Source organism: Parasteatoda tepidariorum, chromosome 6, assembly GCF_043381705.1.
Source record: "Parasteatoda tepidariorum isolate YZ-2023 chromosome 6, CAS_Ptep_4.0, whole genome shotgun sequence".
NCBI classification, from domain to species: domain Eukaryota; kingdom Metazoa; phylum Arthropoda; class Arachnida; order Araneae; family Theridiidae; genus Parasteatoda; species Parasteatoda tepidariorum.
In genome coordinates this window covers 21190973-21218465 of record NC_092209.1, presented here as the reverse complement: position 1 = coordinate 21218465, position 27493 = coordinate 21190973, and the positions used below count along the sequence as shown (strand labels likewise).

Genomic DNA, 27493 nt, shown 5'->3' with positions numbered 1-27493 from the left:
TATATATAGATTTTCATAAAAGAAAAGGAATTTCATAAAATCAAAAAATATTTTTTGTAAACATTTAAATCAACTCTAAATTTAAAAATTTCCTGTTAATTTAAATGTTTAAAAGGAATTTTGACCCAGAAAAATGTATGAGTTTGTATTTATTGCAAACTACCTCTTTCTTTTCAAAAAATATAACGATTTTTTAAAAATGTAATCTTAATTTCTAATGTGATTGCCTTTTCTAAGACTTGTAGACCTATTTAAGATAAATTAAGCTTTAGTTCACATTTCAAATTCTAACGAAGCTATAGCTACTAGAGAATCGGTGATAGTCTCATATAGTCCTGTATGATCTTACTCCCATAATGAATTACAAGTAAATTATTCCAGAAGTTTCAATGAAACACAAGTTCTCTTGAGGTGGGGCTTTTAAAATTTTGATAACGTCGCTAAAAATTCTGAAAGATTTAGTTTTCAATTGCCTGCGACTCTATAAAATGTTTTGAGAAGGTATGTAACAAGTCTTTTGTCTCTGCTGCCAAAGAGCAAAAACCAGATGGTAGAGTGACGTTTCCGCTGGTGCTGACACATATAGTGAATAAATTAAAATCAAATAGACCACCCTGAATAACTCTTGATCTAGTGATTGGATATTCGCGTTCAAAGACTCAGTCTTAACCCTTTGGGTACGGGTGATTCATAAAAGCATTCGTACAAAATCAGAAACAGGATGTAAATAAATAAGAAACGGTAACCTAAATGCAGGCGTTGCTAATTTGTCAGACTTACTTTGCTTTTACTTTAATTATTGTCAGTTTAATCATATGTCTAATCAATGTTAATTACTAAATAATTTTATTTTGAACTAAGTAATGGTGGTTTAAATAAATCAAGCAATTAGAGCCCCACCCACAAATAAACTGCTAAATAAATACTTTGGTTACCAGTTTTATCTTTTTACCCTGATTGATACGGTTTTATGCTGGCATGTATTTGTGACAGTCGGTGCGAAAGGGTTAATGGTTCGAGGGGGGTGACTTCAAATATGCTAATTAATTTGTGCAGACGACATATTAAGTTACGAAATCGGACATAAAAACGCACTTAATTTGAAAAAATTACCCTTTTTTTCAGATTTCTGATACCCAAAATAAAGGGGGTAGCCGCAATCTGGGAAATAGGGTCCCCAAAGTTTAGTCAAGAGAGCTACCGTTTGACCCCTTAATGTTAATTTTACTTTTCACGTATTTCTCAGTATCTCGAAAATTTTTTAAGCGAATTGAAAGATTTTTGCACAAGATTATAAAATTCGTATATCCAAAGATAAAAAAGATCCCTAGATTCAAAAAATAAATTTTAATAAATATTCGTTATTTTTATTATTTTATTTGGTAAGAGTCGAAAAAAATTTGAATTGTAAGGTATACGACTTTTTACATTATTGTTTACATTTCACACGGCGAAATGCAAATTTTGAGTGAAATTGGTTGAATTGCTCCTGAGAAGTCGAATTTTAAAAAAAAATCGTCTATCTAATATTTGATTTCTCATAAACTATTTATTCAACCAATTTCGCTCAAATTTTTTATTTTGCCATGTGAAATTAGATAGTTTAAAATGATATAAATAATTGTATACCTTGCAATGCAAAATTTTTCTACTAAATAAAATAATAAAAAATAGCAAAAATTTAGTACATTTATTTTTTGCGCTTGGAATTATGTTTGGATAAACGAATTTTGTAATCGTGTGCAAAAATCTTTCAACTCTCTTGAAAAGTTCTCGAGAAATGGTGAAATACGCAGAAAGTAAAATTTAACTCTAATTGGTCAAAACTTTGGATTCCTGTCCTGATCAAACTATGGGAACCATATTTCTCAGATTGCGGCTACCCTTATATTTTGAGGGTCAAAAATCCTAATCCATTGAAAAAGGAGTACGTTTTTGTGTTTAATCTCGCAACTTGAAATATCGTCTGCCCTAACTAACTAGCATATTTGAAGCCCCTTCGAACCATTCACCCCTTGAAGACGGGTGATTCAAAAAAGCATTCGTACAAAATCAGAATCAGTATGTAATTAAATAAAAAACGGTAACTTAAACGTAGTCGTTGCTAATTTGACAGACTTACTTTGCTTTTACTTCAATTGTTAGTTTAATCATATATATAACCAATGTTAATTTAAATTATATCTAAATAGTTTTATTTTGAACAAAGTAATGGTGAATTAAATAAATCAAACAATTATAACTCTGCCCACAAATAAACTGCTTAAGAATTACTATGATTACCAGTTTTATCTTTTTACCTTGGTTGATACGGTTTTATGCTGGCACGTATTTGTGACTGTCGGAGCGAAAGGGTTTTCGGGACTCAATCTTAGATTGAGTCCCGAAACGTGAAGATCCGATTATTAAATCAAAAGTTAGTCTCTTTTTTTCCAAATGGTAGTCCCTTTTTTATTTCTTGTGCATTGTACTCTGTACCTGCACTGTACCCGCAAATCAAATCACTATTACGTATTTATGATTTTTCAAAGTACAAAGTATATTAATGTCTATAATTGAAATTCTATTTTTATTTTACTATCATTGGGAGAAAACTTTCTCGAAAAGATTAAAAGTTTTTAGGTATGGTAACATTCATTACCAATCATTATAAACCTAGGATTCCACTCCAACTCTACATGTTTGCACTATTCCGACTGCATACGCCTGTATCTCAGCCAGCTGCTTTTTCAAGGCCGCAGGACATATAAAGCTGTAAGAGTTTCTTAATCCGTTTTATCCCGACTTCTTATATTGAAGTGGTGAAAAAAGTGATATAATAGTATGTTATTCAACTAAATGGCTAATATCAACTATTTGTAACCATTTCATTCCGAAATGTCTCTGCACCTTATAGTTCTAGATATAGTGATAGAAACTTAAATCTCTAATAAATTATGATGGAAGGGAAACTTTCAATTCTCCTAGATAAAAGACAAAACTGAAACAATTGTCCTACCACAATATATGTTTTTGCAAAAGGAAACTGTCCTATAAATATGACGCTGGGCGCTAACAGGTTAACTGAATTTATGATAGTAACATTCCTCTTTTAAAAAAACTTTTTTAAAATAAACAACAAAAAAAGCAAAGAAAATTTTAATTTTCGATTCATTCTTGTTAATTATCACATTTAACTTTTTGATAATTTAAACATTTTAAGCGCGCCTAGCATCATTTCATTTACTCATTCCTCGTTGATGTAGTACGCAGAGCTGTTATTGCCCCGTAAAAGAAAACTGTCTGGTTTTAAAAACATTTCATATCTAACTTTTTTCGAAAGAAAAAACTGACTACTAGACTCATTAAAAGTTAAAATGCATTTCTATGTTCCCATATCTTGTGATTAGAAAGACTAATTAAAGTCTTTCTAATTACAGATATGGATTCCTTATAAAGACTAGGCAGAAATAAAATCAGTCAGTCTTGAGCAAGTATGAGCATAGCTGTCAATATCCATCAAGCGTTTCCCCACATAGACCATCAGCCTGTATCCAGTTCTATAGCCACACATAGTTTAAAGCAAGCTGCTTTATTTTATTTTTATAATTTTTATTTATTCACTCAAGGTGCTTGAACACCCATCATAGCTATCACTCTGCCTGATGATCATAAAGAACTCACTCAATGCTAAATAATTCACGATGGATGGGATAGGGGCCGCTTCGCGGTCCAGGTGCCCAGCCTACGCCTCCTATAACTGAAAGCCTCCACACGTTTTTTTTATAGGTAGTCCGATCAGACCACTATGAAGGTAAACCAGCTTGCGAAAGCAGAGATGCCAACTGCTCCGGACAAGCCAGAATAATTAATAAAACGGTAGATTACTGCAAAGTAAATTTTGCATATATTTGACTATTTTTGCTTGTTTTTTAAAAGGTATCGCATGATATAAGTACTATAAAGTGGAGAATTATATAAGCCTACGATTTATTTAGAAATAGTGGTGGATAAAAATCTACTAAATTGAATTTATTAAACCAAGAATCATAATTCATAAACTACCACTTTAAAATATATATTTGCTGTCCGGAGCAAGTTGGCATTTCTGCGAAAGAGCCCTTTAATAGAAAATCTAGTAAAAATAAGAAAGTGGTAGCAAATATATGTTTAAAAATTTGTTTAATTTATGAATACGATTGTTTTGTCTTATTTTCTTGTCTACCACTACAGATTCATTTTTCAAATATATATGATAAATTTCTCTCAATCACAATTAAAATAGAAGTTGAGTTCCTGCTCGCAACTGGTTCACTTTTTAAATAGTCTGCGCAAACTACTTATAAAAAACCGTGTGAAGGCTTTCCAATGTAGGAGGTGATGGCCCAGCTAGCATGACAAGATCAGAACTGAAATGCTGGAAATGATATATTACCCAGTACTCGGCGCGAAGCGCTGCTAACTGATTCATCTAAATTGATTGGTCATAATTTGAATAGTCATAAGTTGAATCAAGTAAAATGATATGACTGAGGAAGGGATTGGGGAGACACCATTTTCAAGAGATAATATACATACACAAAGAATTAATATCACAGAAGATAATTTACATAGTAAGTGAAAATCAATAATACGTATAAAAATCAAAAGATTAATCTATATACAAAATTATTTACAGTATAGTACAAAGGATAGTCTAGGTTAAGAATTATGTTGTGATCCTCTGTTAATATAGTGACCCGGCCGTCCCGGCAAAACACCGCTCGTGCCAGGTTGCTCACTATTCTAATTGTTAACAGTTCTCTGGCTCCCCTGGATCGGACCCTGCAAAAAGGGTTGCTCCTTCACCAGTTTTACCAGAGTTCTGGTGTAAAAGCTGTGTGTGTGAGTTGTATAAATTGGGAGTCAAGAATTTAATTCTTGATTCTTTTCAAGAATGATCAAGAATTTTTTCTATATTTGGCGTAAAATTTTATTTCTATATTTAAAGAGGTAGCAAAATTTATGTTTTCTATATATTCCTAGCATTTATAAACTTAATTTATAATTTAATTGACCACCACTATTTTTAAAAAAATTAAATATATTTATAAATATGCAATACTGTTGTGGCAGACCGCTGAAGTTTCTTTAAAATACAGCATATGTTTCTGCATAAAATTGCAATTTAAATTGCATTTTACTACCACTGGGGAAAATTATCCTCGAAAGGATTAAAAGTTGGCAGGTATGGAATTATTATCAGAACCAGGGCTGAGAGTCTATATATATCAAGACGGAAAAGAGTAAAGACTGGTAACAAATAAATTTTATTTTTTTGATTTATTTTCGGGAATAGTTAAGATCCATAAATACCAATTGTTTTTAACGGATATAATTTTTATATTGAATTGCTTCTTGGCCGAGAAAAAATTAATTTCAGTGAATTGTTTATTGTAGAGAATAGATTAACTCATCCCGTATATTATCGAATATTGAACTAGTTCTCCTACCAGTATTTTTTCTTTTCCATCTCGCTTTCAGGCCTGATCAGAACATAGCTGTTAATTTTTTCCAATTTTACCAAAACTGTTTTAGTTAGGCTTAAATAAATTTTCTTAAAAAATTAAATTGATAAGTTACCAGTTTTTATCTTAATGAAAATATGTGCCAAAGAAAATCACAAAGTAATTCTTTCAGAGGAATAAAATTAATTTAAACATTTTCAAAATATACATATTTTAAAGACAAAGTTTGAAAAAATGTATACCAAAAGTGTGTTTAGTCAGTACAGGTTACCATGGGAGACTAAAAATGCGAAAAAGTGGCTTGCTAATAGAATTCAAAATTTTGTTATGAGATTAAAATTAGCAACCTTTAATAGTCTTCTGTGCTCAATTCAACTTTGTTTATTTCTTATCTCTTAAATTAATGAATCGTAACTACCACTAGGACTTACATTACAAATAATTTATATTTTAAAAAAAAAGGAAAAAAAGAACTCTCTGTGAGATAGTTCTCAATGGTAAACTGAACAAAATTATGCCAGAAAAAGATGCAAGTGTTAATCTTTTTTAATAAAATTTCGAATTTCAGGCGTCCGTGACAACACTTCGTGCTCCACATTCGCAGTGACGATTTATAATTCGAGACAGGCGATTCATATAAGCTCTCCTACAAAATCAATATATAAAATAATTAAATAAGGCTGCTTAAATGTTGGCATAAGCTAATTTATTTCGTTTTCACTTTAATTAATGTTAGTTTAATTACATATCTAATCAATATTATTTCAGAGAGGAATTAGTTTTTATTTTGAACTAAGTATTGGTGAATTTAATAAATCAAACTATTGTTACCCCCCCCCCCACAACAAACAATAACTGCTAAGGAATTAGTTTGATTACCAGTTTTATCTTTTTACACTGATTGACAATGTTTTGCACTAGCACAACTTCGTTATAGTCAGCACGAATAATAATAAGAATGCAAATAATAAGATATAATTAATATATAAGGCTAATAATGATCAGAATTATAAAAAATTCTATTTGATTTCGAAATTTCCATATTAGTTCCCAACCAAATTAAAATGCATTTCGTGAAACTTAAATATTGAAGTGCATGCTTACAGAACATTATAAATATAAAGGTGAAATTATTTAATGCAATATTTGAAACTTAGAGTGGTAGTCGGCACGAATGAGTATTAAATTTGCACGCATAAATAACACATTTTTCCTGAAGGCACATTCTAACTATAAATACTGTTGCGATTTCGCAACAGTATTGCAGAATCTGTAAAAAAATCGATTCTTCTTTCAGCATGATTGGCCCCTCAAATTTCAGAAAATCTGACGAAAGATTATTTTTATTTGAAAATTGTGTTTTTTTCTATATTGTTGAACTTCAAAATGAAAATAATTATGAAAATGCCCATCACGAAATGCTAGATAAAAGCATGATCTCATTGTATTTTTTTGGTCTAGCACGTGAAAGTAGCATTAAACCATCTCAAAGGGCATTTGTTATCGTCCGTTGTACACAGCAACACGTCTGAAAAGTTAATTCAGCCGCTTTTGTAAATCTCAATCGTGAATATCTGTGATAAGCCTAAAAGATAGTGCAAAATATTGTAGACAATTCAAATAGTTTTCCTTGTATTGTAAAATTTCCTTTTTGAGTTAGTTATTTTTCTAACATTGTTCACGCGATAAAAGAGATTTATCTAAATAATATCATTCAGGTTGTAAGATTTTTTACAAAAGGAAATGTTTTTTTAAAAAAAAGAAAGTATTTTTTGAAAATTTACACTTATTCACTTTTAGTGCTTGCAAAAAATTGTTTTTTCCTCAATAATTATTGCAATATCTTTTTTTTTTACACTTCAGTGTTTTCAATAGGTTGTTCATTACACTACAATACATGGTTATTTATTTGGTAATAATAAATTTTGAATTGTTATACGACATTATGTTTTGTTTGTTTGAATGATTTATTATAAAAATAAATATTTTTAAGGAATCAAGATATTATATATTTATTAGTGCTTGTAGATTCGGTGTTAATGTTTTATTCACTTTATTGCTTGCCATAAAATTTTTTACCCAAAAGTGCTTGCAATAGTTTGTTGTTTATACTATAGTGATTGTAATTGTTTATTTTTCAACACTATATTTTTGAAGTAGGTTGTTTTGTCCACTAAATTGCTTGCAATAGTTTGTAAAGAGTATTTTTTTTAATGCTTGCAATTAAAATAAATATTTTATAAAAAAAAAATTATTTTATATAAGATTAAACAGATATTTCGCTTTATTTAAAAAAAAATTTTAGAAAAATATTGTTTTTAAATCCGCTTTTAGTCTCAAAATTAATTACATTATCTGCTAAAGGAGAAATTAAAGGTTATTAAAAATATGTAAAATTTCCTTTTGTGTTAGACAGAAATTTTTGTAACTTTGTTCAAATGATAAAAGAGAAATATTATTATTCATGTCGTGAGATTTTTTATAAAAGGAAATGTTTTTTTTTAGAATCTTGAAATTATATATTATTTTGTGATTATAGATTCGATGTCAACATTTTTTTCACTTAAGTGCTTGTAATAGTTTCTTTTTTTACAGTATCATTTTAGCAATAGGTTGTTACTGCAAGTAATATTTTGTTTTTAAGATAATGGTGCTTGCAATATTTTGTGAGTAACTAGTCCGTAAGAAGCGTTTTTTTTTTTGTTGTTTTCAAATAAAACATGGGTGGTGTCGTTAAAATAAATAGATTTATAAAATTTTATTCGGAATAACTATCATCATTAAATAATTTTTCAGTCTCATAAATAGTTATGTTATCTGCTAAGGGAGAAAGTAAAGGGATATTAATCCTAAATAGTATTCTACTTTAGTAGAAATTTTTTTAAACTTTTTGTACTTTTTTAATTTTTTGAAGAAAATTTTTTATATCAAAAATAATTATGTTATCTGCTGAAGGAGAAGGTAAAGGATATTAATCCTAAATAGTATTCTACTTTTGCAAAAAAAAATTTTAAATTTTGGTACTTTTTTAATTTTTTGAAGAAAGTTTTTTGTATCAAAAATAATTATGTTGTTTGCTATAGGAGAAGGTAAAGGATATTAATCCTAAATAGTATTCTACTTTTGCAGAAATTTGTTAAAAATTTTTGTACTTTTTTAATTTTTTGAAGAAAATTTTTTGTATCAAAAATAATTATGTTATTTGCTTAAGGAGAAGGTAAAGGATATTAATCCTAAATAGTATTCTACTTATGTAGAAATTTTTGTGCTTTTTTAATTTTTTGAAGAAAATTTTTTGTATCAAAAATAATTATGTTGTTTGCTATAGGAGCAGGTAAAGGATATTAATCCTAAATAGTATTCTACTTTTGTAGAAATTTGTTTTAAATTTTTATGCTTTTTTAATTTTTTGAAGAAAATTTTTTGTATCAAAAATAATTATGTTATCTGCTGAAGGAGAAAAGGATATTAATCCTAAATAGTATTCTACTTTTGTAGAATTTTTTTTTTAAACTTTTGTACTTTTTTAATTTTTTGAAGAAACACGCTCCCTTATATATCTTTTTCAAATTTTCATTCGTTAATAAAATATTTTTTATTCATCAACTCAAGTTCAAATACATTTTTTTAAGCTTGCAGTGTATGACACTTGATGTTAATACAGTTTTTTCAAATATTAATTTATTAATTAAACTTAATTAATTAATTTTAGTTTTATTTGACGAAAAAAAAATCTTTTATACTAGATATGTAGCATGATATAAATTTAGGAATAAATATTTTGCCACTTAATATTGTGATTCTGTCATATGTATATACATATTTATACAAATTGCAATAATTTAATAAAAAGTAACTAAAACAAAATTATTCTTTGCTGATCTAAGTAGGAATTGACTTGAAATTTTTTTGGCATTGCTAGTTATATTAAAAGTGTAGATTTAAAGTGATAAAATTTATGTTTCTATACTTAATTATTGACTTAATAAATTTAATTACACTAAATCACGACTACATAAAAATTAATTAAGTCAAGTGTATTTATTAAAACACAGTAATCTACTATGGTGCGCTTAAGCTCTAGCCCAATATAAAATTATTTCTGTCTGTAATTGTAATTTGTTTGTCACATTACTACCATTAGGGAAAATCATCCTCGGTTAGAATTAAAGTTGACAGGTATGTAATATTAATTGATATGAATTCAGTGAGATGTTATTTTTTATCACACAGTGCATCTTTCTAACTTTTTCTGTCTGAACTAGAAAAAGAAGAAAGACTTATAAATTCCTTTTTGTTTCTTACCGCTTTATTTAGAAAAGCAACACGTGTTGATATGCCTTCTTTTTTTCGCGTCTTAAATTTGTTACCTTGATTTATAGTAAGTTTATTTCCAGATGTTTGGCATGTTCTCCGTAAGTCTGGCACAATTGCAAAAAAAGAATGCCTAGACAGAGGTAGACTCTTGATAAGACACGTGTTTGAGATTTTTATCATTTTTTTTTACCAGAACGTCGGTAAGTCAAGGGTTGTTTCAATCATTAATTTATTAGCAGTGCTAAGATTTATGGAATATTTTTCACATCTTTAATACTATATAAAAAAGTATTTTCTTGTTTTATTTTGGTAGAAAAACGTTTTAGTTCCCGAATATCATCAGGGAAAAAACATCTTTTTATATCATTTATAGCTCAATTTATTACCTACATCTCAAAACCAGTAATGATTAGCATTCTTTAGTTTGACAACGCTATTGAAAATCCGAATCTTTGTAAATTTAATCTATCAATATTTAATTTTTAATTTGATATCAACCCTGAAGGCAAGGTAATTGCTGAATCAAGCATTGGGATCTCCGCAAGTGTTTGTATAAGTTTTTAGTATAGAACCAACCCGCATTTGCGTTAGTCTAGTAGAATATCCACGGAAGCTTTCCATGGTTAGCCCGACGGAAAGGGGATTTTGACTGATTATCCATTTACCATTGATATTTCACGTGGGCATTGTTTTCAGTACGAGCAAGAAGCAGATTACGTCTAGCTAGAACAATCGAGATTCGAATCTGGTTCACCTTAGTGAACGGTTTGGCTCAGGGCATAGAGGCTAGGGTTCTATACCCTGAGCCAACCCGGCTTTGATCTTGATCTTCCAATAGGGCACTCGGGGCAGCTTGTGGCTCTATTCTCATTCATGTTTGTTGTTGAAAGATCTTCTTTTTTCAATTTTTTTTAGAGAATTTTTATGTTTTTTAGAATGTAAATGCAGTAAGGGAATTTTTATGTTATTTAGGATGTAAATGCAGTAAGGGGCACTTTGCCCTGATAATAGAAGAATAGAAATTAAGAATACGCCCAATAGAGATTTGTATATAGATAGCCTATGTGAGTATATGAAATAGTGAGTCTATGAAATTGTTATTTACAAATTATATGGGAGAGTGAATAGTTAAGAAAAAATATTTTGACTGTATGCATGAAATGAAGTTGTTTAGATTTCTTTCAACTTGGAAAGAAATGCGTCTCTGCAGAAGTAGGCCGCTGTGACTCGTATTCTAATATTTTATCGAAGCATACTTCATTGGAAGCATATCTAATTGGAAGCTATTGAAGTTGCCTTCACTGTATTTTTGACTCAGGCCAAAAATGTTTGTGTTCAATTTTGATCGATGTTGATGTATAAAAAATATTTTATTTTATTAATTACGATAGTACTTTTTAAATTTAAGTACCGTACGACGCAGATCGCTGACACAGATAAGAATTCTTTCACTTACGTTTGCCATGCTACTTTCAAACAACGTCACCATTAATAAATAATTGAACTCTGTTTTTTTATAGAGTTTAAAAAAAGTTTCTTTTATGGTATGGCGTATTGAAATAAAAAGAGAAAAAATATCATCAAGAAAATTTATTTTAACGTGAATGTTTTTAATTATATTTAGAAAATAAATCTAAATACAATCGAAACAAAAAAAAGTAACTTTGAAACTGATGTTTTGTGACAAAGTATACTGATACTCTGCGATAAACTATCTTCCGTTATAGAATGCACTTTATTTTTTCATTTGTCTTGTATATAATATTGCATACTAATTAATTCTTCAAAAACAAAGCTACATTGAAAAATTTTTAACTAATAAAAAATTGTCTTATAATAATAACCATTAGCGTACATATTCTTTTCTGTTCAAAGCTATCTATCTAACCCTAAGCTAAGACATAAAATATAATAATAACTTTAAAGAAAAAGTGGACTCTCGAAATACTGATATATCAGAAAGATTACTAGCGTCGTTACTGTGAGGAATTAAAGAGTTTTTTTTTCTAAAATACTATGCTCTGAAAAAAAAATTGAAAGGAAAAAAATAACAAAAAAACAAAACAAAGGACGCCTTTTTGACCAAATTTCCGAGTTTCAATATCAACTTTAGTTTTTGCAATAAAAAACAACCGAATAGAGAAAAAAAATTAATAATTGATGCGATCAATAAATTAAAATTACTCTCACTAAGATAGTTGTTGAGAGAAAAAAATCTTTCTCTTCGATAAGGAGGCGTTAAACTTTGGTCCAATAACTTTAACCCTGTTTTCTCCAAAATGGAGTCTCGCTCTTGAACTTGCCTTTAATCATCAGACCGTTATTGGATCGTTTTTAAAGATAATCTTAAAGGATGAATCTCGGGGGAGATGACACCATCTAATTCACCATATCACTCATCTACGCAAGAATGGTGATATTAAAGCAGCAAAAAATAGCTCATCGGAGTAATCGGCCGATAAATCTTGGAACAATGGAAAGTGTTCACCGAAGAGTTACGGCTGCAAAAACTGATCTTGACCTTTGTGTCGGAGTAAGAAAAAAAAATCGATTGAGGATTTTGGAGTTTAGTATTTATTTTCAAGACCTGAAAATTATGTAAAAGACGTTTAGAATAGTAGTGATTTATACTCAATTGTAAGTTAAGAAAAGACCATTGCTGTATAGAATTTAAGTATTCATCGGCGATTGCATATAGTTCCGTTTTATTTAGCTATCAAATTATGGAATTATGCTTTCCAAACAATGTAAAAGCTTTTGTAAAAGTTAAACTCGTCGGACAGAAATTTAATTCGTGCTATTTTTTATAAGCAAAAAGAAGGCCGTTCTACGTCGTTTCGAGAGTTGGCGATGTTGATATTTGTTCGGATTTGGAGCTTGGAAAGAATAATTTTATTTGTACACAAGGGAGCCAACTTTCTATGCTTTTTAGGAAAATTTCTTCTATTAGTAGCTAAATCTATGTTTTATAGTATGAAACTTTGTTTCGTAAATTTTATTTCATGCTATTATCATGTTATTTTATGTTGACACAATTGTTCATTATATATATTTCTGATATATTTTGGGTAATTTTTAATTATAAAGAAGAATCTAATAGTTATTGAAAAAATCTGTTANAGTTATAGATCATCGGAATAATATTTTTATTGAAATGTAAAATCCATAAAAAGTAACTAGAATTTTTTTAAATTCATATTCCAATATTTATCAATAATTGATTTTATAAATTACAAAAATTTCACTGATGACTGACTGTTTCTAGACCTGTGTCTTAGATCTAAATAATTGCAAATTTGAGAAATTATTGTTTGGAAGTGAACCATTTATTGGAAGATTTTACCTTTAACTCAGAAAAAGACCCCGCTGTATTTCATAACTGTATAGCTAAATCTATGTTTTATAGTATGAAACTTTGTTTCGTAAATTTTATTTCATATTATTATCCCCCCACTGCATGAAAGTGATTCAAAAGCTTATATCTAACGCCACTTTGCCTCAACAATTTCGGGGTGAGGCTCCTAAAATTTTAAAGAAATTGAAATTACCAAAATTTAGAAATATTTATTTTTATATCTGTCTACTACTCTATAAAATATTTTATAAGAAGCGTAGTAGTTGCCAGCTTGATCAACCTGACACTGATTAATATACTCTGCAGTAAAAAAATGGTTAATTCTTTCATTTTTCAACTCACGCAAAGATTATTTTTTACTTTGTAGTAAGTAAACTATAATATCGAACATATTTCTTTGAAAACAATATTATTTTTAATTAGCAAATGTATTTTCCTTCAATATTACCACATATTTTTATTACACAATTTGTCATAAAAAATTTCCAATTTACTTTAATTGTAGAGAAAAGATTTTGTTTACCCATTAAACAAGCTCTTATCAATTGAGTTAGAAGATAAAGTTTACGAACATATATCAAGGAATTATCAATTAGTTGTTAAGTAATAGTGTTATGAGATCAAAACACGCAATAGTGGTTTTGGTAGATTTTGCGATATATATGCTACTTCTGTCATATAATTATTTTGTTTTATTTATCTGGCGATATCTATAGTTATTTTTTGTTAAATACAATTCTGATTTTAGATAATCTGTCACCATTTATAGAGTCTTCATCTTCTTTACGCATCATTAGGACTTGTAATATATAATTAGTAGGGAAATAATAAGCGAATGTTTTACGGTTTTTTCGAAATACAAAAATTTGGTTATGTTCAACTATATCATTTTCAAGGATTAATATTCTTACAATATTCTACGAAATTGCCTCTACTTTCGCTCCAGTTTTGTGAGTCATGCAATATATGATCATGTCAGGCTAGTTCCCCGCTATGTTCTTGTATCTTATTTTTCACTTTGCCATTCGTCAAACCGTCGCTTTCATGTAATAGTTGCAATGGAACATCATTACACACATCCTGTAATTCGGAATCCTTACCATGAGACTAATAGTTATGTCTTAAGTTTAAAGAACAGTTTACCGAAAGATGATTTCCGAAATAGTTTAAATTTTAAAACGACGCAGAATTTCAAAAAATAAAATCTTTTTTTTCATTTCTAAACTAACGGAAGACTTTATTTTTGGGACTGTTCTTTATAACGGTGACGAAACTTACTCTCGGTTTGCTTGTATTTTTAAAAAAAAAGAAAATTTGAAGTTTCTCTAACGGAAGGTTAAGTGTTAATTTTTTTTCATGAAGTATTAAGCATACTTTTTGTGCCTACTTTTTATGGAGTATGAAGCAAATATTTTGTGCTTATTTCACTTACGTNATTTTTTGTGCTCACTGTATTTTTATGAAGTATCAAACTTTTTTGTGCATACTGTATTTTTATGAAGAATCAATCAAAAATTTTGTGATAAGTAACTTTTTATGAGGAACCAAGCGAACTTTTTGTGCTAACTTTCCATGAGTATCAAATAAACTTTTTTGGCTAGCTTCTTATGAAGTATCAAACAAACTTTTTTGTACTTACTTTATTTTAATAAAGTTCAAACAAACTTTTTATGCTAGCTTTAAATGAAGTATCAAACAAATTTTTTGCAACACCTAACTTTCTATGAAGTATCAAATAAACTTTCTGTGCTAACTTTATATGAAGCATCAAATAAACTTTCTGTGCTAACTTTATATGAAGTATCAAACAAACTTTTTGTACTAACTTTTTATGAGATATTGAACAGACTAATATGCTAACTAACTTTTTATGAAGCATCATAGTAACTTGTCAGTCCACTCATTGTTTATGAAGTATCAAGAAAACTAAATGATTGTTTTAATTTTTTTATCGAAATTCATGTCCCAATTTAAATGAAATTACAGAATCGACTATTATCTACATGCCTTTACCAAAGGTCTGTTGAAAATTTTAAATTAGATCAAGTAAAGTCTAGACATAACAAAACTAAATCCCCCTATAAATTTATCTGAGTACTATATTTGAAAATATAATATAACTTAGAGCTCTACAAATTCGTTTCAAAATGCAATGCTACATTATTTGATTTTTGAAATCAATAAAACAAGAAGTAGAACTCAAACTGTATTCAAAGTGTGTGTTCAAGATGCAAGCGGATTTCTTTAGATTACTAGAGTATCGATTGACATTGCAGGAAATGAAAGAATTTAAGACCTCTGATGTTTGATATTTTTATAAAATCAGATTCGATTTAAATTTCTCTAAAACAAAATGGGAACTCTTCATGCTATAGTTATCCAGAAATTTAAATATGTTGTTTCATTTTATTCCATTCAAAGCCAACTCACAAAGATTACCAATAGTTGAAAATGCTACAAAGTTCTTTTCTGTGCTTTTTGTTCAGCTACATATTTTTTTAATTACCGATATTACATGCATTTTATTAATTTGTATATAAACAATCCCTTTATAATATATTTGATCTCTTTTACGGATGCTTCTATTTTTATCTATTTATTGTTACACATACATATGCTGGTTTGTGTGCGTGCTCATTAACCCTTTGCACTCGCCGAGTACTTTTAAAAGCTGTTTGATTTAATATCAGCACTCTGGCACTTGAAGTTCACTATATAGTATTATTATACAATTTTAAAATTCTTAAAATAATGTGGTTACTAATTATTAAGATGCATAATTTCTTAATTTTAAGGTGGGGACATCAGAGTGCAAAAGGTTAAAAAGCACTGCTTAGAAGCCCTTGTCAACTTGAAGAACAGATAATACAAGTTATTGAAGGCGTTAATGTAGGAGTGGCTAATTAGACAGACCTACTTTGCTTTTATTTAAATTACTGTTAGTTTAATCATATATATATAATAATTGTTAGTTCAAAGTGTAAGTAAATAATTTTATTTTGAACTAAAGTAATGGTGAATTAAATAAATCGAACAATTTTAACCCCGGCAATAAACAAACTACTAAAGAACTACTTTGGTTACCAGTTTTACCTTTTTACCCTGATTGATACTGTTTTATGCTGGCACGTATTTGTGACAGTCGGCGCGAAAGGGTTGAATTAAGGCTCCTATACTATCAGAGCTGACCTATCAAGCAATATTGGAGCAAACAAGTTCGCAAGTTAACGTTATTTTAGTATTCGTTATGTTATTACAGAGATGCCAACTACGCCGGACACGCCAAAATTATTTAAAAAACGGTAAATAACTACAAAGTAAATTTTGCAAATAGTTGACAATATTTGCTTGCTTTTAAAAATACAAAGCATGTTATAAGTACTGTTAAGTGGTGAATTATATAAGCCTACGCATTGTTTAAAAATAGTGGTGGATTAAAATCTACTAAATCGAACTTAAGAAACCAATAATTTCAATTACTAAACTACCACTTGAAAATATTTATTCGCTGTGCTTATGTTAGCTCTTTGCTCCAACAGTAAATGATAAGTCGGCCTGTCTAATTCAGGGGCTCTAGGTTGAATGATTGCTAAATTTATGATCGGAGATTAATTTGAAGTGCATGGATATTTCACAGGCATGTTACTGACATGGAAGACGAAAAAAAAGAACTGGTAGGAAATTATTTCATGCGTGGCTTTTTCAGAGGGAGTAAAATAACCAGGACTACCAAGAAATATTAACAGAACAGATTTATCAAAGATTTGTTTTCAAACGTTTACATTTGTTAGTATTGGAAAGAAAAAGAAGTGGTAGACACCACTAATTTACTTTTTCAAAAATTTTAAAAGTGAAATAATTTAACTACCAGTCGGTATATTAAAGTGCTTGCAAATCGTTAATATTTTTAATGTTTAATCAAGCAAGAAATTAAAAAGATAATTAATAAATATATTATTATTAGAAAATCTCGATGCAAGGCAGAGATTGTACGGTCCTTGCAACATCTAAACAAAAAGAAAATTGTATGTTAATAAATTTGCAATCACCACTGCATACCTGCCAACTTTTAAGCATTTGGCGTAAAATTTTATTTCTATCTTTAAAGTGGTAGTAAAATGTATGCTTTCATTGCATTTATAAACTAAATTTTTAATCTTTTTGATCACAACTATTTTTAAAATAATTAAGCATATATAACAATAGGTAATACAGTCGCGTAATCTACATAAGCTTATCCAAACTACAATGTACTTTTCTGCCTAAAACTGTAATTTAAATTCCATATTACTAAAACTGGTGAAAATCATCCTCGAAAGGATTAAAAGTTGGCAGGTATGCCACTTCACTTTCTATTTCCAAATAAATTTATTTAGTCACATTATGTCAAATTGTACTTTAAAGTGAAAGCTAATGAAAAATTCCGGAATTTCTTTATCATAATATTAGCACTACTATCTAAATTTTCAAAGGAATGTACGACCCCTTATCCTAAAGCGAAATTTTAACTTTTTATTAAAAACATTATCATACCTATAAACAAACAATTTATTTATAATGTGATACTAAAATGTTATTTATTCGCTAATTCCAGGTTTACACAATAACTTCGTAATATTGCATTTTTTATCATTCCAGAAATATTTCATTTTCACCGTAACTACATGTATTTAAGTTGTGATTTCTACTTCCTATTATTTTATACGATAAAAAAAATTATCTATCAATCTCGCCAAAAGTGATAATTTGTTTGAAGTTTGATTTCTAAGTAAAAAATGTCGATAAGTATCATTGACGCAAGAGGTAATATATCACTCACTCTAAAAGCGTCAAAAATTGGTATGCTTGATTATCGAACACTTTGTCTCCAAATTTTATCCAGTGAGTATTGTACTTTCTTTTTGTTATTTTTTCTAAGCGAACTTCATAATTATCGATTGATAGTTGGAAGCAATTGTGAGCTTTATTTTCCACGCTTTAAAGGAATAAAAGAAATTTTTAAAGGTAAATTTGTGTTTTTATTTTCACGAGAGAAATAAATTTTGTTCTATATTATAATTTTAATTTCTGTACCATATTATAATCATATTTTTACAATGGATGGTGTTTTCAATATAAATGTAAACATTAATAATCTTGACTTGCTCTACTTCCGGCTAGAAAGTAAACAGCTGCTTACAACAGCTTATTTAACATCGGCGATATTTTCAAATAGATAATTTTGTTCTTAATAAAAGAAATAAATTATTTAATTTCTGAGCTCAAATCTTCTAAATTTCATAATCTATTAATAATAATAAGTAATTCTGGTGAGTTAGAAGTGAAATTTTTTTTAGTTATTTATGGATGTATTGCTAAAAAAGGTGCCATAGTTGCTAGATCTAGAAAGTATACTCAGTTTTTTGGCAATCCTAATTTGGCCCCTTTATACTTGTTTATAATGCAAGTTTATTATGTTATTTACTATGTTCTTATTTACTTGTTTTTTACATTATTGTTGGAAGCCGTACACCATCAAACGTAGTGTTATCATATTGTTCGAGCAGCGAGATTAAATTCATTTTGAAAATTATCATTTAGGTTTACATTTCGAAGTTAGTATATTGGTGACAAGCTAAGAAGTGTTTTATAACGATTCTTTTTCAAATAAAGATTCTTACTTCTTGAAAAGACAGGTTTTCAAATGACGATTCTTTTTTCTTAACACAAATAATTAATCAGATAACAAATAGACGTATACAAGATGTACTATTCAAGAGAGTTTTAAAACACAATAATCACATTGTGAGCCAAATGGCTTCAGAATATACCAGAAACAGTGACCCGGAAATATAGGCTTGCAGCTCTCCCTGGTGTAAAAAACACCATCCATTATTTTATGAATTTATCATTTCTATATCATACTGTCCGTCTTTGTAATTACTAGAGCCCGGATTTTGATGACCTAAAAAATCCCAATTAATGCCCTTAAAAAGTGCAAAAATGCCCTTAAAAAGTGTAAAAAATGCCCTTAAAAAGTGCGAAAAATACCCTTAAAATGTGAAAATTGCGCTAAAAATGCCTTATGACATGACTTAAATAAAGTAAAAATATTGAACTAAAACAATGTTTTACTCTTTAAAATTATTATGAGTCATTTCAAGAAATATAAAGCAATGCAATACTTGCTCTACGTTTAATAAAATTTGAAAAATATGTTTTATATCCTAAAATAACAACAAAAAAAAGGAAAATATATTGACTCAAAACATTTTCATTTTGTATAGAAACTTTAATGAATATAACAACTTCCATCTCATAATATTACTAAATATCAGAATTACATTGGATTATTAAATTTTTTTTGTTGATATTTTGAAATGAAAACGAGCGTCTCTTGTCTGAAAGTAAATTTTTATACCTGGAGAAGCTTCTTTCAACGTCTACTGATGTTATTGGCGCGTACTTGAAAAAGACGGTCTCACTTACTGGCAATTCTTCTTCAATTTGAAAAGATGTTGCTTCACCTGTTACTATCCTAGAGATTTTCTTCACTGTTTGGAAGCCAGTGTAATAATAAAAAATGATAAAAAAGTAGAAAAAATTGGAAAAAATTAACAAAAAATTTAAAAAATGTTTTAAAATGCAAAATAAGCCAAAAAAATTAATGAAAAATGCCCTATAAATCTAAAAAAAATACTCTAAAGGACAAAAGATGTCCAAAAATGCAAATGTCATCAAAATCCGGGACTTAGTAATTACTATTGAAAAACTTATTGGTTCATGTCGTCTTTATAGATAGCTTATATAGAACAATGGTTAGTCTAACTTTATATCCCTATCCATGGTTGGTTTATTCACGTCGTGTAAACAGATAGCATACCTGCCAACTTTTAATCCCTTCCATTATCATTTTTCCCAGTGGTATTAAAATGGAATTAAAACTTCAATTTTAAGCAAACAAATGCGTTGTATTTGAGAAAACTTAAGTTAACAGCCTTGATAGTAAAGCATATTAATATATGTGCTTAATTTTTGTAAGAATATTGGTGATCAAAATCATCTAAAAATTAAGTTTATAAAAGAAAAAAAATAGTATATACTTACTACCACTTTAAATATGAAAATAAACTCTTTCGGAAAATCCGGAAGAGTTGGCAGGTATGAGATAGTTCATAAATAAGACCAAGGTTTGTTTACAAAGATTTAGATCCCTATCCTTTATTGGTTTGATTGGTTGATTTATTGATAGCGTATCCACAAATTTTTATATGGCTTAGAAGGTCGGTTGGACCATGGTTAGTCTCTACAGTTTTCAATTCTTATCCTTGCAAAAATGGTTGTTATTACTGTGAAAATGTTGGACTTCCCATAAGAACACCAATAACAAAAAACTAAAAAGAAAATTAGTAAAAATAATAACTTGCAAGAAACGTAACAAAAACGTTTCGTTAAAAAGATATTTTTACGTTATTGGCTTTTGAATTACAAATTTGAATTTGCAGTTACCTTTGAGATAATTTACAGTTACACTAAAACTTTAATGTATAAGAGCACAGTTAATTTAGTTATCAGGCAAAGACCGCAGTTTCGATGTAATGAAAAATGTACCACCTGCTTATCCTGATGCTGATGATGGTACGCGTTATAGAAGTAACCGTTTCGCTGATAAATTTTTATAAAAAAAGAAGCTGCAAAAAATCACATTTTTTATTCCATTATTAAATAAAAAGAACTGGAACGAAGCATAATGTGCACGTTTTAACCTTTTCGACATTGTGTCCTTTGTCTAGCGTAACTTAACAAATATTACATACCACAAGCAATGTAGAACGATTCGTTTCTAAGCGTTGCATCCTTCTTAGTATCCTTCTTAGTATTCTTAGTATCCTTCTTAGTATTCTATTCTTAAACCACTTCTGACAACTGTTGTGAAAATAGGATGATCAAAATAATGGAAATACTTCTATACATATATGGCAGTACTTTTACTTTCGTTACTTGCACCGCCGGTACAAGTAAAAAGTACGTACTTTTACTTGTACTTCGTTACTTTTTAAATNAATAGGATGATCAAAATAATGGAAATGCTTCTATACTAACTCTATGCAAAAAATCTTTCTTTTAGCAACAAATAAATTGGAAGATTTTACAAAAAATATAAGAATTTTTTGTAAAATTTTATTTTAAATTATAATAGCAAATAATATGGTTTTTCTATTTAATTCTTGAATTAATAAATTTAATTTAAAATGATTTTGACAACCACTACATCTAAACGAACTCAACATTTGTGTAAATATATGACAATTATGCAAAGGAAAGGTGTGTTTAACTCCAATAATATAAAAATTTAGTCCAAATGCCTTTCACTGAAAAATAAATCCATTAATCCTTTGACACAGAATTTTTATTAAACATACTTGTTTATATAAATATATAAACGAAAAATATGTATGAAAAATAGTTTTAGTGTGTTTTTCACTATTTTGTATTAATTTAGGTCCAAATAAGTGAAAAATGTTATATTTTTTTATTAAAATAATGTATGGTTATGAAATACAGTATGAAACATAGATGCCTTTTTCTGCGTTAAAGGTAAAATCTTCCAAACGCGGCTCACTTCTAATCAATAATTTTTCGAATTTGCAGTTATTTAGATCTAAGACAGACAGCTCTTTATCATTGAAATTTCTTTAATTTACGAAATTACTTATTGAATATAAATAAAATAAAAATTTTGGATTTTATATTTTTAAAACAGCAAATTTTAATGAAATCTTTAAATTTGAAAATTATATCAAAGATAAAAACTACAGACCAATAGCTGCACATTTCACCTCCGACGCCTCATATCATAACTATCAAAACAAATAATTTCATCAACCTTTCTGAAAATAACGTTTACTCATTCTGATACAATTCTGAACAACTCCAAAATCAAACAAACACAGTTTGGAGCAAGCTGCTCAATTTATTTTTGATTCCTTTTTAGTTATTCAAGCAAAGAGCTTGAAATATTCATAAAAGCAACTCCATTGCCTGCTTACCTCATTGCTCAACCAAAACTGTTCTAAAATTCCAGATGAATGGGATAGGGGCCGCTTCGCGGCCCAGGTGCCCAATAAAATCAAAACACTAGGACTAGGATTTTATATTTTTATACAAATATAATTACGGTACTCTAACAGATTTCTTAGCGACTATTTGACTGATTTTTTTTTTAAAAATTAAAAGCACCGAAATGTATTTTTACTTGTAATTAAAGCGTCAGGAAAAAAATACATAAAAGGACACTGGCATCCCATCTGCGGCAAAGGCTTAGCCTCTTCGAGATGGGCGAGTCATACATGAACTTTCAGGGTGGCGACAATGCAGGTAAAGAAGAAAAAACTGGTAGCCAAACTATTTTTAAAGCAGTTTATAAGTTAGTGGGGTAAAAATAGTTAACTTTATTTAATTCACTACTTAGTTCAAATTGAAAATTATTTAGTTACATTTTTAACAAACAAGGATTGGACGTGCTAGATTGAAAGTGAAAGCAAAAATAAGTCTTTAGCCATGCCCAAACTTAAGCAACCACTTTTAATTTTTTTAATCCTGATTCCGTACGAATGCAATTATAACTCGCCCGTCCCGAACAGGGTTAAAGCATATTGAGATGCTCGTATATTTATTTATTGATCATTTTGTTTAATATTATTATTTTATTTGTCATTTTTATTTCTATTTCTATTTATTATTTTTATTTATTATCTTTATTTATCATTTTTATTGATTATTTTCATCTATTTGTTCATTACTTCTATTTACTATACTTAATATGAGAGTTTACCTTAAAATTCAGAAATTTCGAGCATTAATAAGAAGCCTGCTATTATAAAAAAAAAATCATCCTCTGTTTTGAACAAACACGCTTTTAATTTTTCGAAATCATCTTTTTTTTTTCTCCTAACATTTCTAATTATTATATTATTGCATAAATCGATGAAAACAAATCCATAAAAGTATTCCAAGTGTTCACTTGACCTTGAGCCACACAAATACAAAAGAAAGGAAGTAATATAAATGAAAATAAAACACAAAAAAACAACAAATGAGCGAGGCAATTCACTATTGATAGATCCACAAAAGTCTTCCTTCAGCAATATTAAAAGAGAGAAGTCTTAAAGGTTTTTAATATCAAGGAAATTTCTGCAAATATAAAAATAATGTATTTTTAGAGAACAAAAAATAACTCGATGTTTTTAATACACAGAGTAGAATTTACACGAAAGTATTTGACAGCAGTTTTCTGAATATGTTTTGAAGTCTTTATTAGGTTTTAATTTTCAAATTGCGGCTATGAACACACTGATAAGAAGTGCCTTTTTGAATCTATAATTGGGGGAAAGGATAAACAGGTTGGTAGGGCAGTGGGCTCATGTTCAAGAGGTCGTCGGTTCGATCCCTGCCAGCCGAAGACTTCCCGTGTAGTAACTGGTGACTGATGCACGTTACATCTGTCGAGTCACTAAGTCCTCCATGTTCCTATAACAAAGCATACCTCTTGGGGTACTGATCCAGGAGTTTGCTTGTGTTCTGGATTGGTTCAAAATTGCTAGGCTACGGAGTTGAGCATAAGTGGTAGTAAAAATAGATACAAATTAAAAAAAATAGATGCAAATGGAGAACAGATTGTTTCGTCATACACTAATCAGTAGAACAAAAATAGAAATTTCGTGCAATAAAATATGTATGCAGGAAAATTTTAAAAACTATTTTTTCTATAAATGGTGCTCAAGAAATTTCGGGAGATAAAATATATATGCAAGACAATTTTAAGAACATTTTTTTTTTCTATAAATGGTGCTCATTTTTTAAAAAAAATTACTGCTATGAAGAACAAATTACTTAATCAAAACTGAATCCATCATACTTAAATAAACAAAGACAGGAATTCGACAAACAATCCGAAAGGCATAAGAAAAATTTCACGTTGGTTGTTGGCCATTGTTTCTTTGTAATTAAGTATTAACCCTGTTTTATAAATTTCAATTAGAGTAAATGTAAATTGAACGAAAAAATAAGTTCTGACAATACTTTAAGTTACGAAATCTGAGAGAAAAAATTAGTAAATAAAAACGTTAGCTAACTAAACACATTTTTTCCACTGATCGGTTTCGGATATTTCGTACTCAAAATAAATATCTGCCATTTGAAAAATAACTGTCATCTGAATATGTAATCTGAAAAATATAGTCTATAATTTAATTAAAATCAAAGTCGAAAATTTAGGCTCTTGTTAACTTTTAGAGTATTTAGTCATATTTTTGGAACCACTTACGAATTCTAGTAATTTTTGCTCACAATTATACAATTGGTTAGTTCAAAAACAACTCCATGTAATATTTTGCAATTAGTATTTTTTTATTGCCGCATAGTGATAAAAAAAATTTTGAATTTCAGAATAAAATTGTTCTTTTAATTAATCTTAGTGTATTTAAAACGATAAAATTTAAAGTTAAATTAAAAATGGCGAACAGTTTCCGAGAAATCAAAACTTTTACCTTTTGCTCTCCGAATTATTCTAATGGACAGATGACCATTAAATTACGGCTGAAGTTATATGTAGTAGGGTAATAAAACCATAATGTTATAAATAATATAGAAGTACAAGGTTCAACTTGAGCAAGGATGCAGCTTGTGAGATGAAAATGAGGTTGTGTAAATACTACTGATATCGGGAATATGATGCATCCCTGCAATAATTATGCTGCTATTGATTTGATGTTCTTGTCTTCAGTTAAATATTCATACAGGAAGATTTGATTGAAATTTGCTGCAGAGCAATATATGGTTTTATTATTTATACCACATAGTACAATATTTTTATATAATTTCTAAAATCCATAGAATAATCATAAAAATATTATTAAACTATAATATTTTTAAGTTTTAGAGCGATGATTTTCGATATCTGCATAGAGGCATCACCTCCTACATCAGAAAGCCTCCATACGGTTTCTTATAAGTTAGTCTGCGCAAATTAGTTATAAAGCGAACCAGTTGTGCGCATGAACCCAAATTCAATTTTAAAAGTACTTGAGAGAAATTTATCATATATATTTGAGAATTGAATCTGTAGTGGTTGACAAGTAAATAAAGCAAACCAATTATATTCATAAATTAAACAAATTTTTAGACATATATTTGCTACCACTTTCTATTTTTTAATAGATTTCATATTAAATGGTTCTTTCACTAATTGGATTACCTTCATAGTAGTCTGATCGGACTATCTACAAAAAACCGTGTGGAAACTTTCAGTTATAGCAGGCGTTGATAGAGGTGCCATCGGATGAAACTCTTCTTTTAAATCTTCCCCCTATTTTTTCGGCGTTTCATCAAAATAATATGTGCCAAAATTCTAAAGGTAATTTACCCTAAGGATGTGCATTGACGATTAAATGACAAATCTTGCAGACTAAAATATATTTTTAATTTACCAGAATTTGATTCTGCCATTGCTTGATTACGCGTTTATATGGGTTAAATAAATAAATATTTAGTGGTGGTTAAAATAATTTTAAATTAAATGTATAAATTTAAGAAATAAAAAGTGAAGCACGAATTCGGCAACTCTTTCATCTACAGGGAAAAACCCTAAAAGATTTCAGCTATGCAAAAGTATTTTTTTTTCCCAATTTTTTTTTTTAAATTATTGGAGTGGCACCTCCATACTATCTTGTAAGGAGTGTATTTTTTGTCTGAGCAAAGCTGATTTCAGGTCCGGGCTTTGAACTCGTTTATATTAACAGCCATTCCTTTAGAGACACAATCAGATAGACTCCTGGATATTTATCACGCTTTTAGCAAAGGGATGCATTGTTGGGCGGAACCCAAGAATCTGTCCTGGACTCCCTGGAGCAGCTATGAGCGGTGATGGATGAGGCAACAGAAAATACAATTAGCTGTAGTCGCCTTTCCACTGCAGTTGCGTTTTTAATTTATACACTTTTTAGAACCGTTCTAATTGTCTTTTTGAGAATTGTTAAAGTTAGCTCTGAAAATATGCTTATTTTAAAATATAATGAATAATAAAAGGGTGATGTTTTTAGCGTTTTCAAATATCTTTCTTTTCATTATGCAACTGTGCCAACAACTCCGTCCCTCACATAAAGTGTTAGCACATTTTAAGAATCTACATTAAAATTAATATTATTTTGATCAATCACATTATTTAAAAAATCCACAGATATCCGTGAAAAGCTAAGTATGCAAGTTGTGAAATTTTTAAATGATGGCGAAACACGACTACTTACTAAATTGGTATTTCGCCATCATTCGCAATCATAGTTGAGCGCTAGAATTTCCGGGTTGGCAGTTGTAATTCGTATTCAGGAAAATTCCGTTAAATAACAGACATTCGATTTTTCATTATTGTTTGAACAAAAGAACATTCAAACTTTCGAGCGTTTATGTGTAAATTTATTATAATATATCACAGCCGCTGAGCAGTCAATTCATAATAAATCGGTAATATAATTAGATATTACTGTGTAATATTTAACTCTATAGCATGTTGTTATTTCACTCTGTAGTGTTATAAAATTGAACACTACAGAGAAAACAAAGGAGCTCATAAATTACTAGACATTGGTACAACTTTGCCTTCAGCGGAGACTTTATATAAAGAAAAAAAAACTATTTAGTACTTGCTATAAATCTGAATTTAGCCAGACGGCATAGGAGCACTCGCGATCCATCTTGCTTTTTATTTTATCTGCTTTCATTTACGCCATCAGAGTCTTTGATACCAGGGAATGCAAACGTTACGTACAATCACACTAAGCACGGTGTGGTCCCAACACCATGAATTTTTGCAAATTATTTTATAGAGTAGAGTACAATTGAAAATAAAAGTTTTCAGAAATTTTCGGGTAATTTTGCCAACATTTTAAAAGCTTTGCCAAGAGAGAGATAGACCAAAGTGGCGTTGCATATGAACTTAACATGCTGAATGCCATGGAGGTCACCGGCACTGAGAGTTTGTTCGTTGCGCCACGGGGGTCACCGGTGACCGGCGAAGCCAAGGCTATTAGAAACACATAATTCGGGTAAATTTTCAATGCTTTTAATTTTTTTATGTTTTTATAGTTACTTAAATGGTTTGAAGAAATTAATGCAATTAGAACACACAAAAATAGTTTTATTTATATACACAGAGGTGTCAACTTGCTTCCGGACATCAAATAAATATTTTCAAGTGGTAGTTTATTAATTGTGATTCTTGGTTTAATAAATTCAATTTAGTAGATTTTTATCCACCACTATTTCTAAACAATTCGTGGGCTTAAATAATTCACCACTGTTT

At 29.1% G+C, this 27493-nt stretch overlaps 1 protein-coding gene across 1 annotated transcript in view; it reads left to right on the top strand.

The window, feature by feature from the left end:
• Positions 1-17966: 17966 nt before the first annotated feature.
• LOC107437666 (endonuclease/exonuclease/phosphatase family domain-containing protein 1) overlaps positions 17967-27493 on the top strand; it is a gene marked incomplete at its 3' end in the record, with an annotated part of 50676 nt that continues 41149 nt past the window's right edge. The window contains 1 exon segment of the mRNA XM_071182083.1: positions 17967-18162.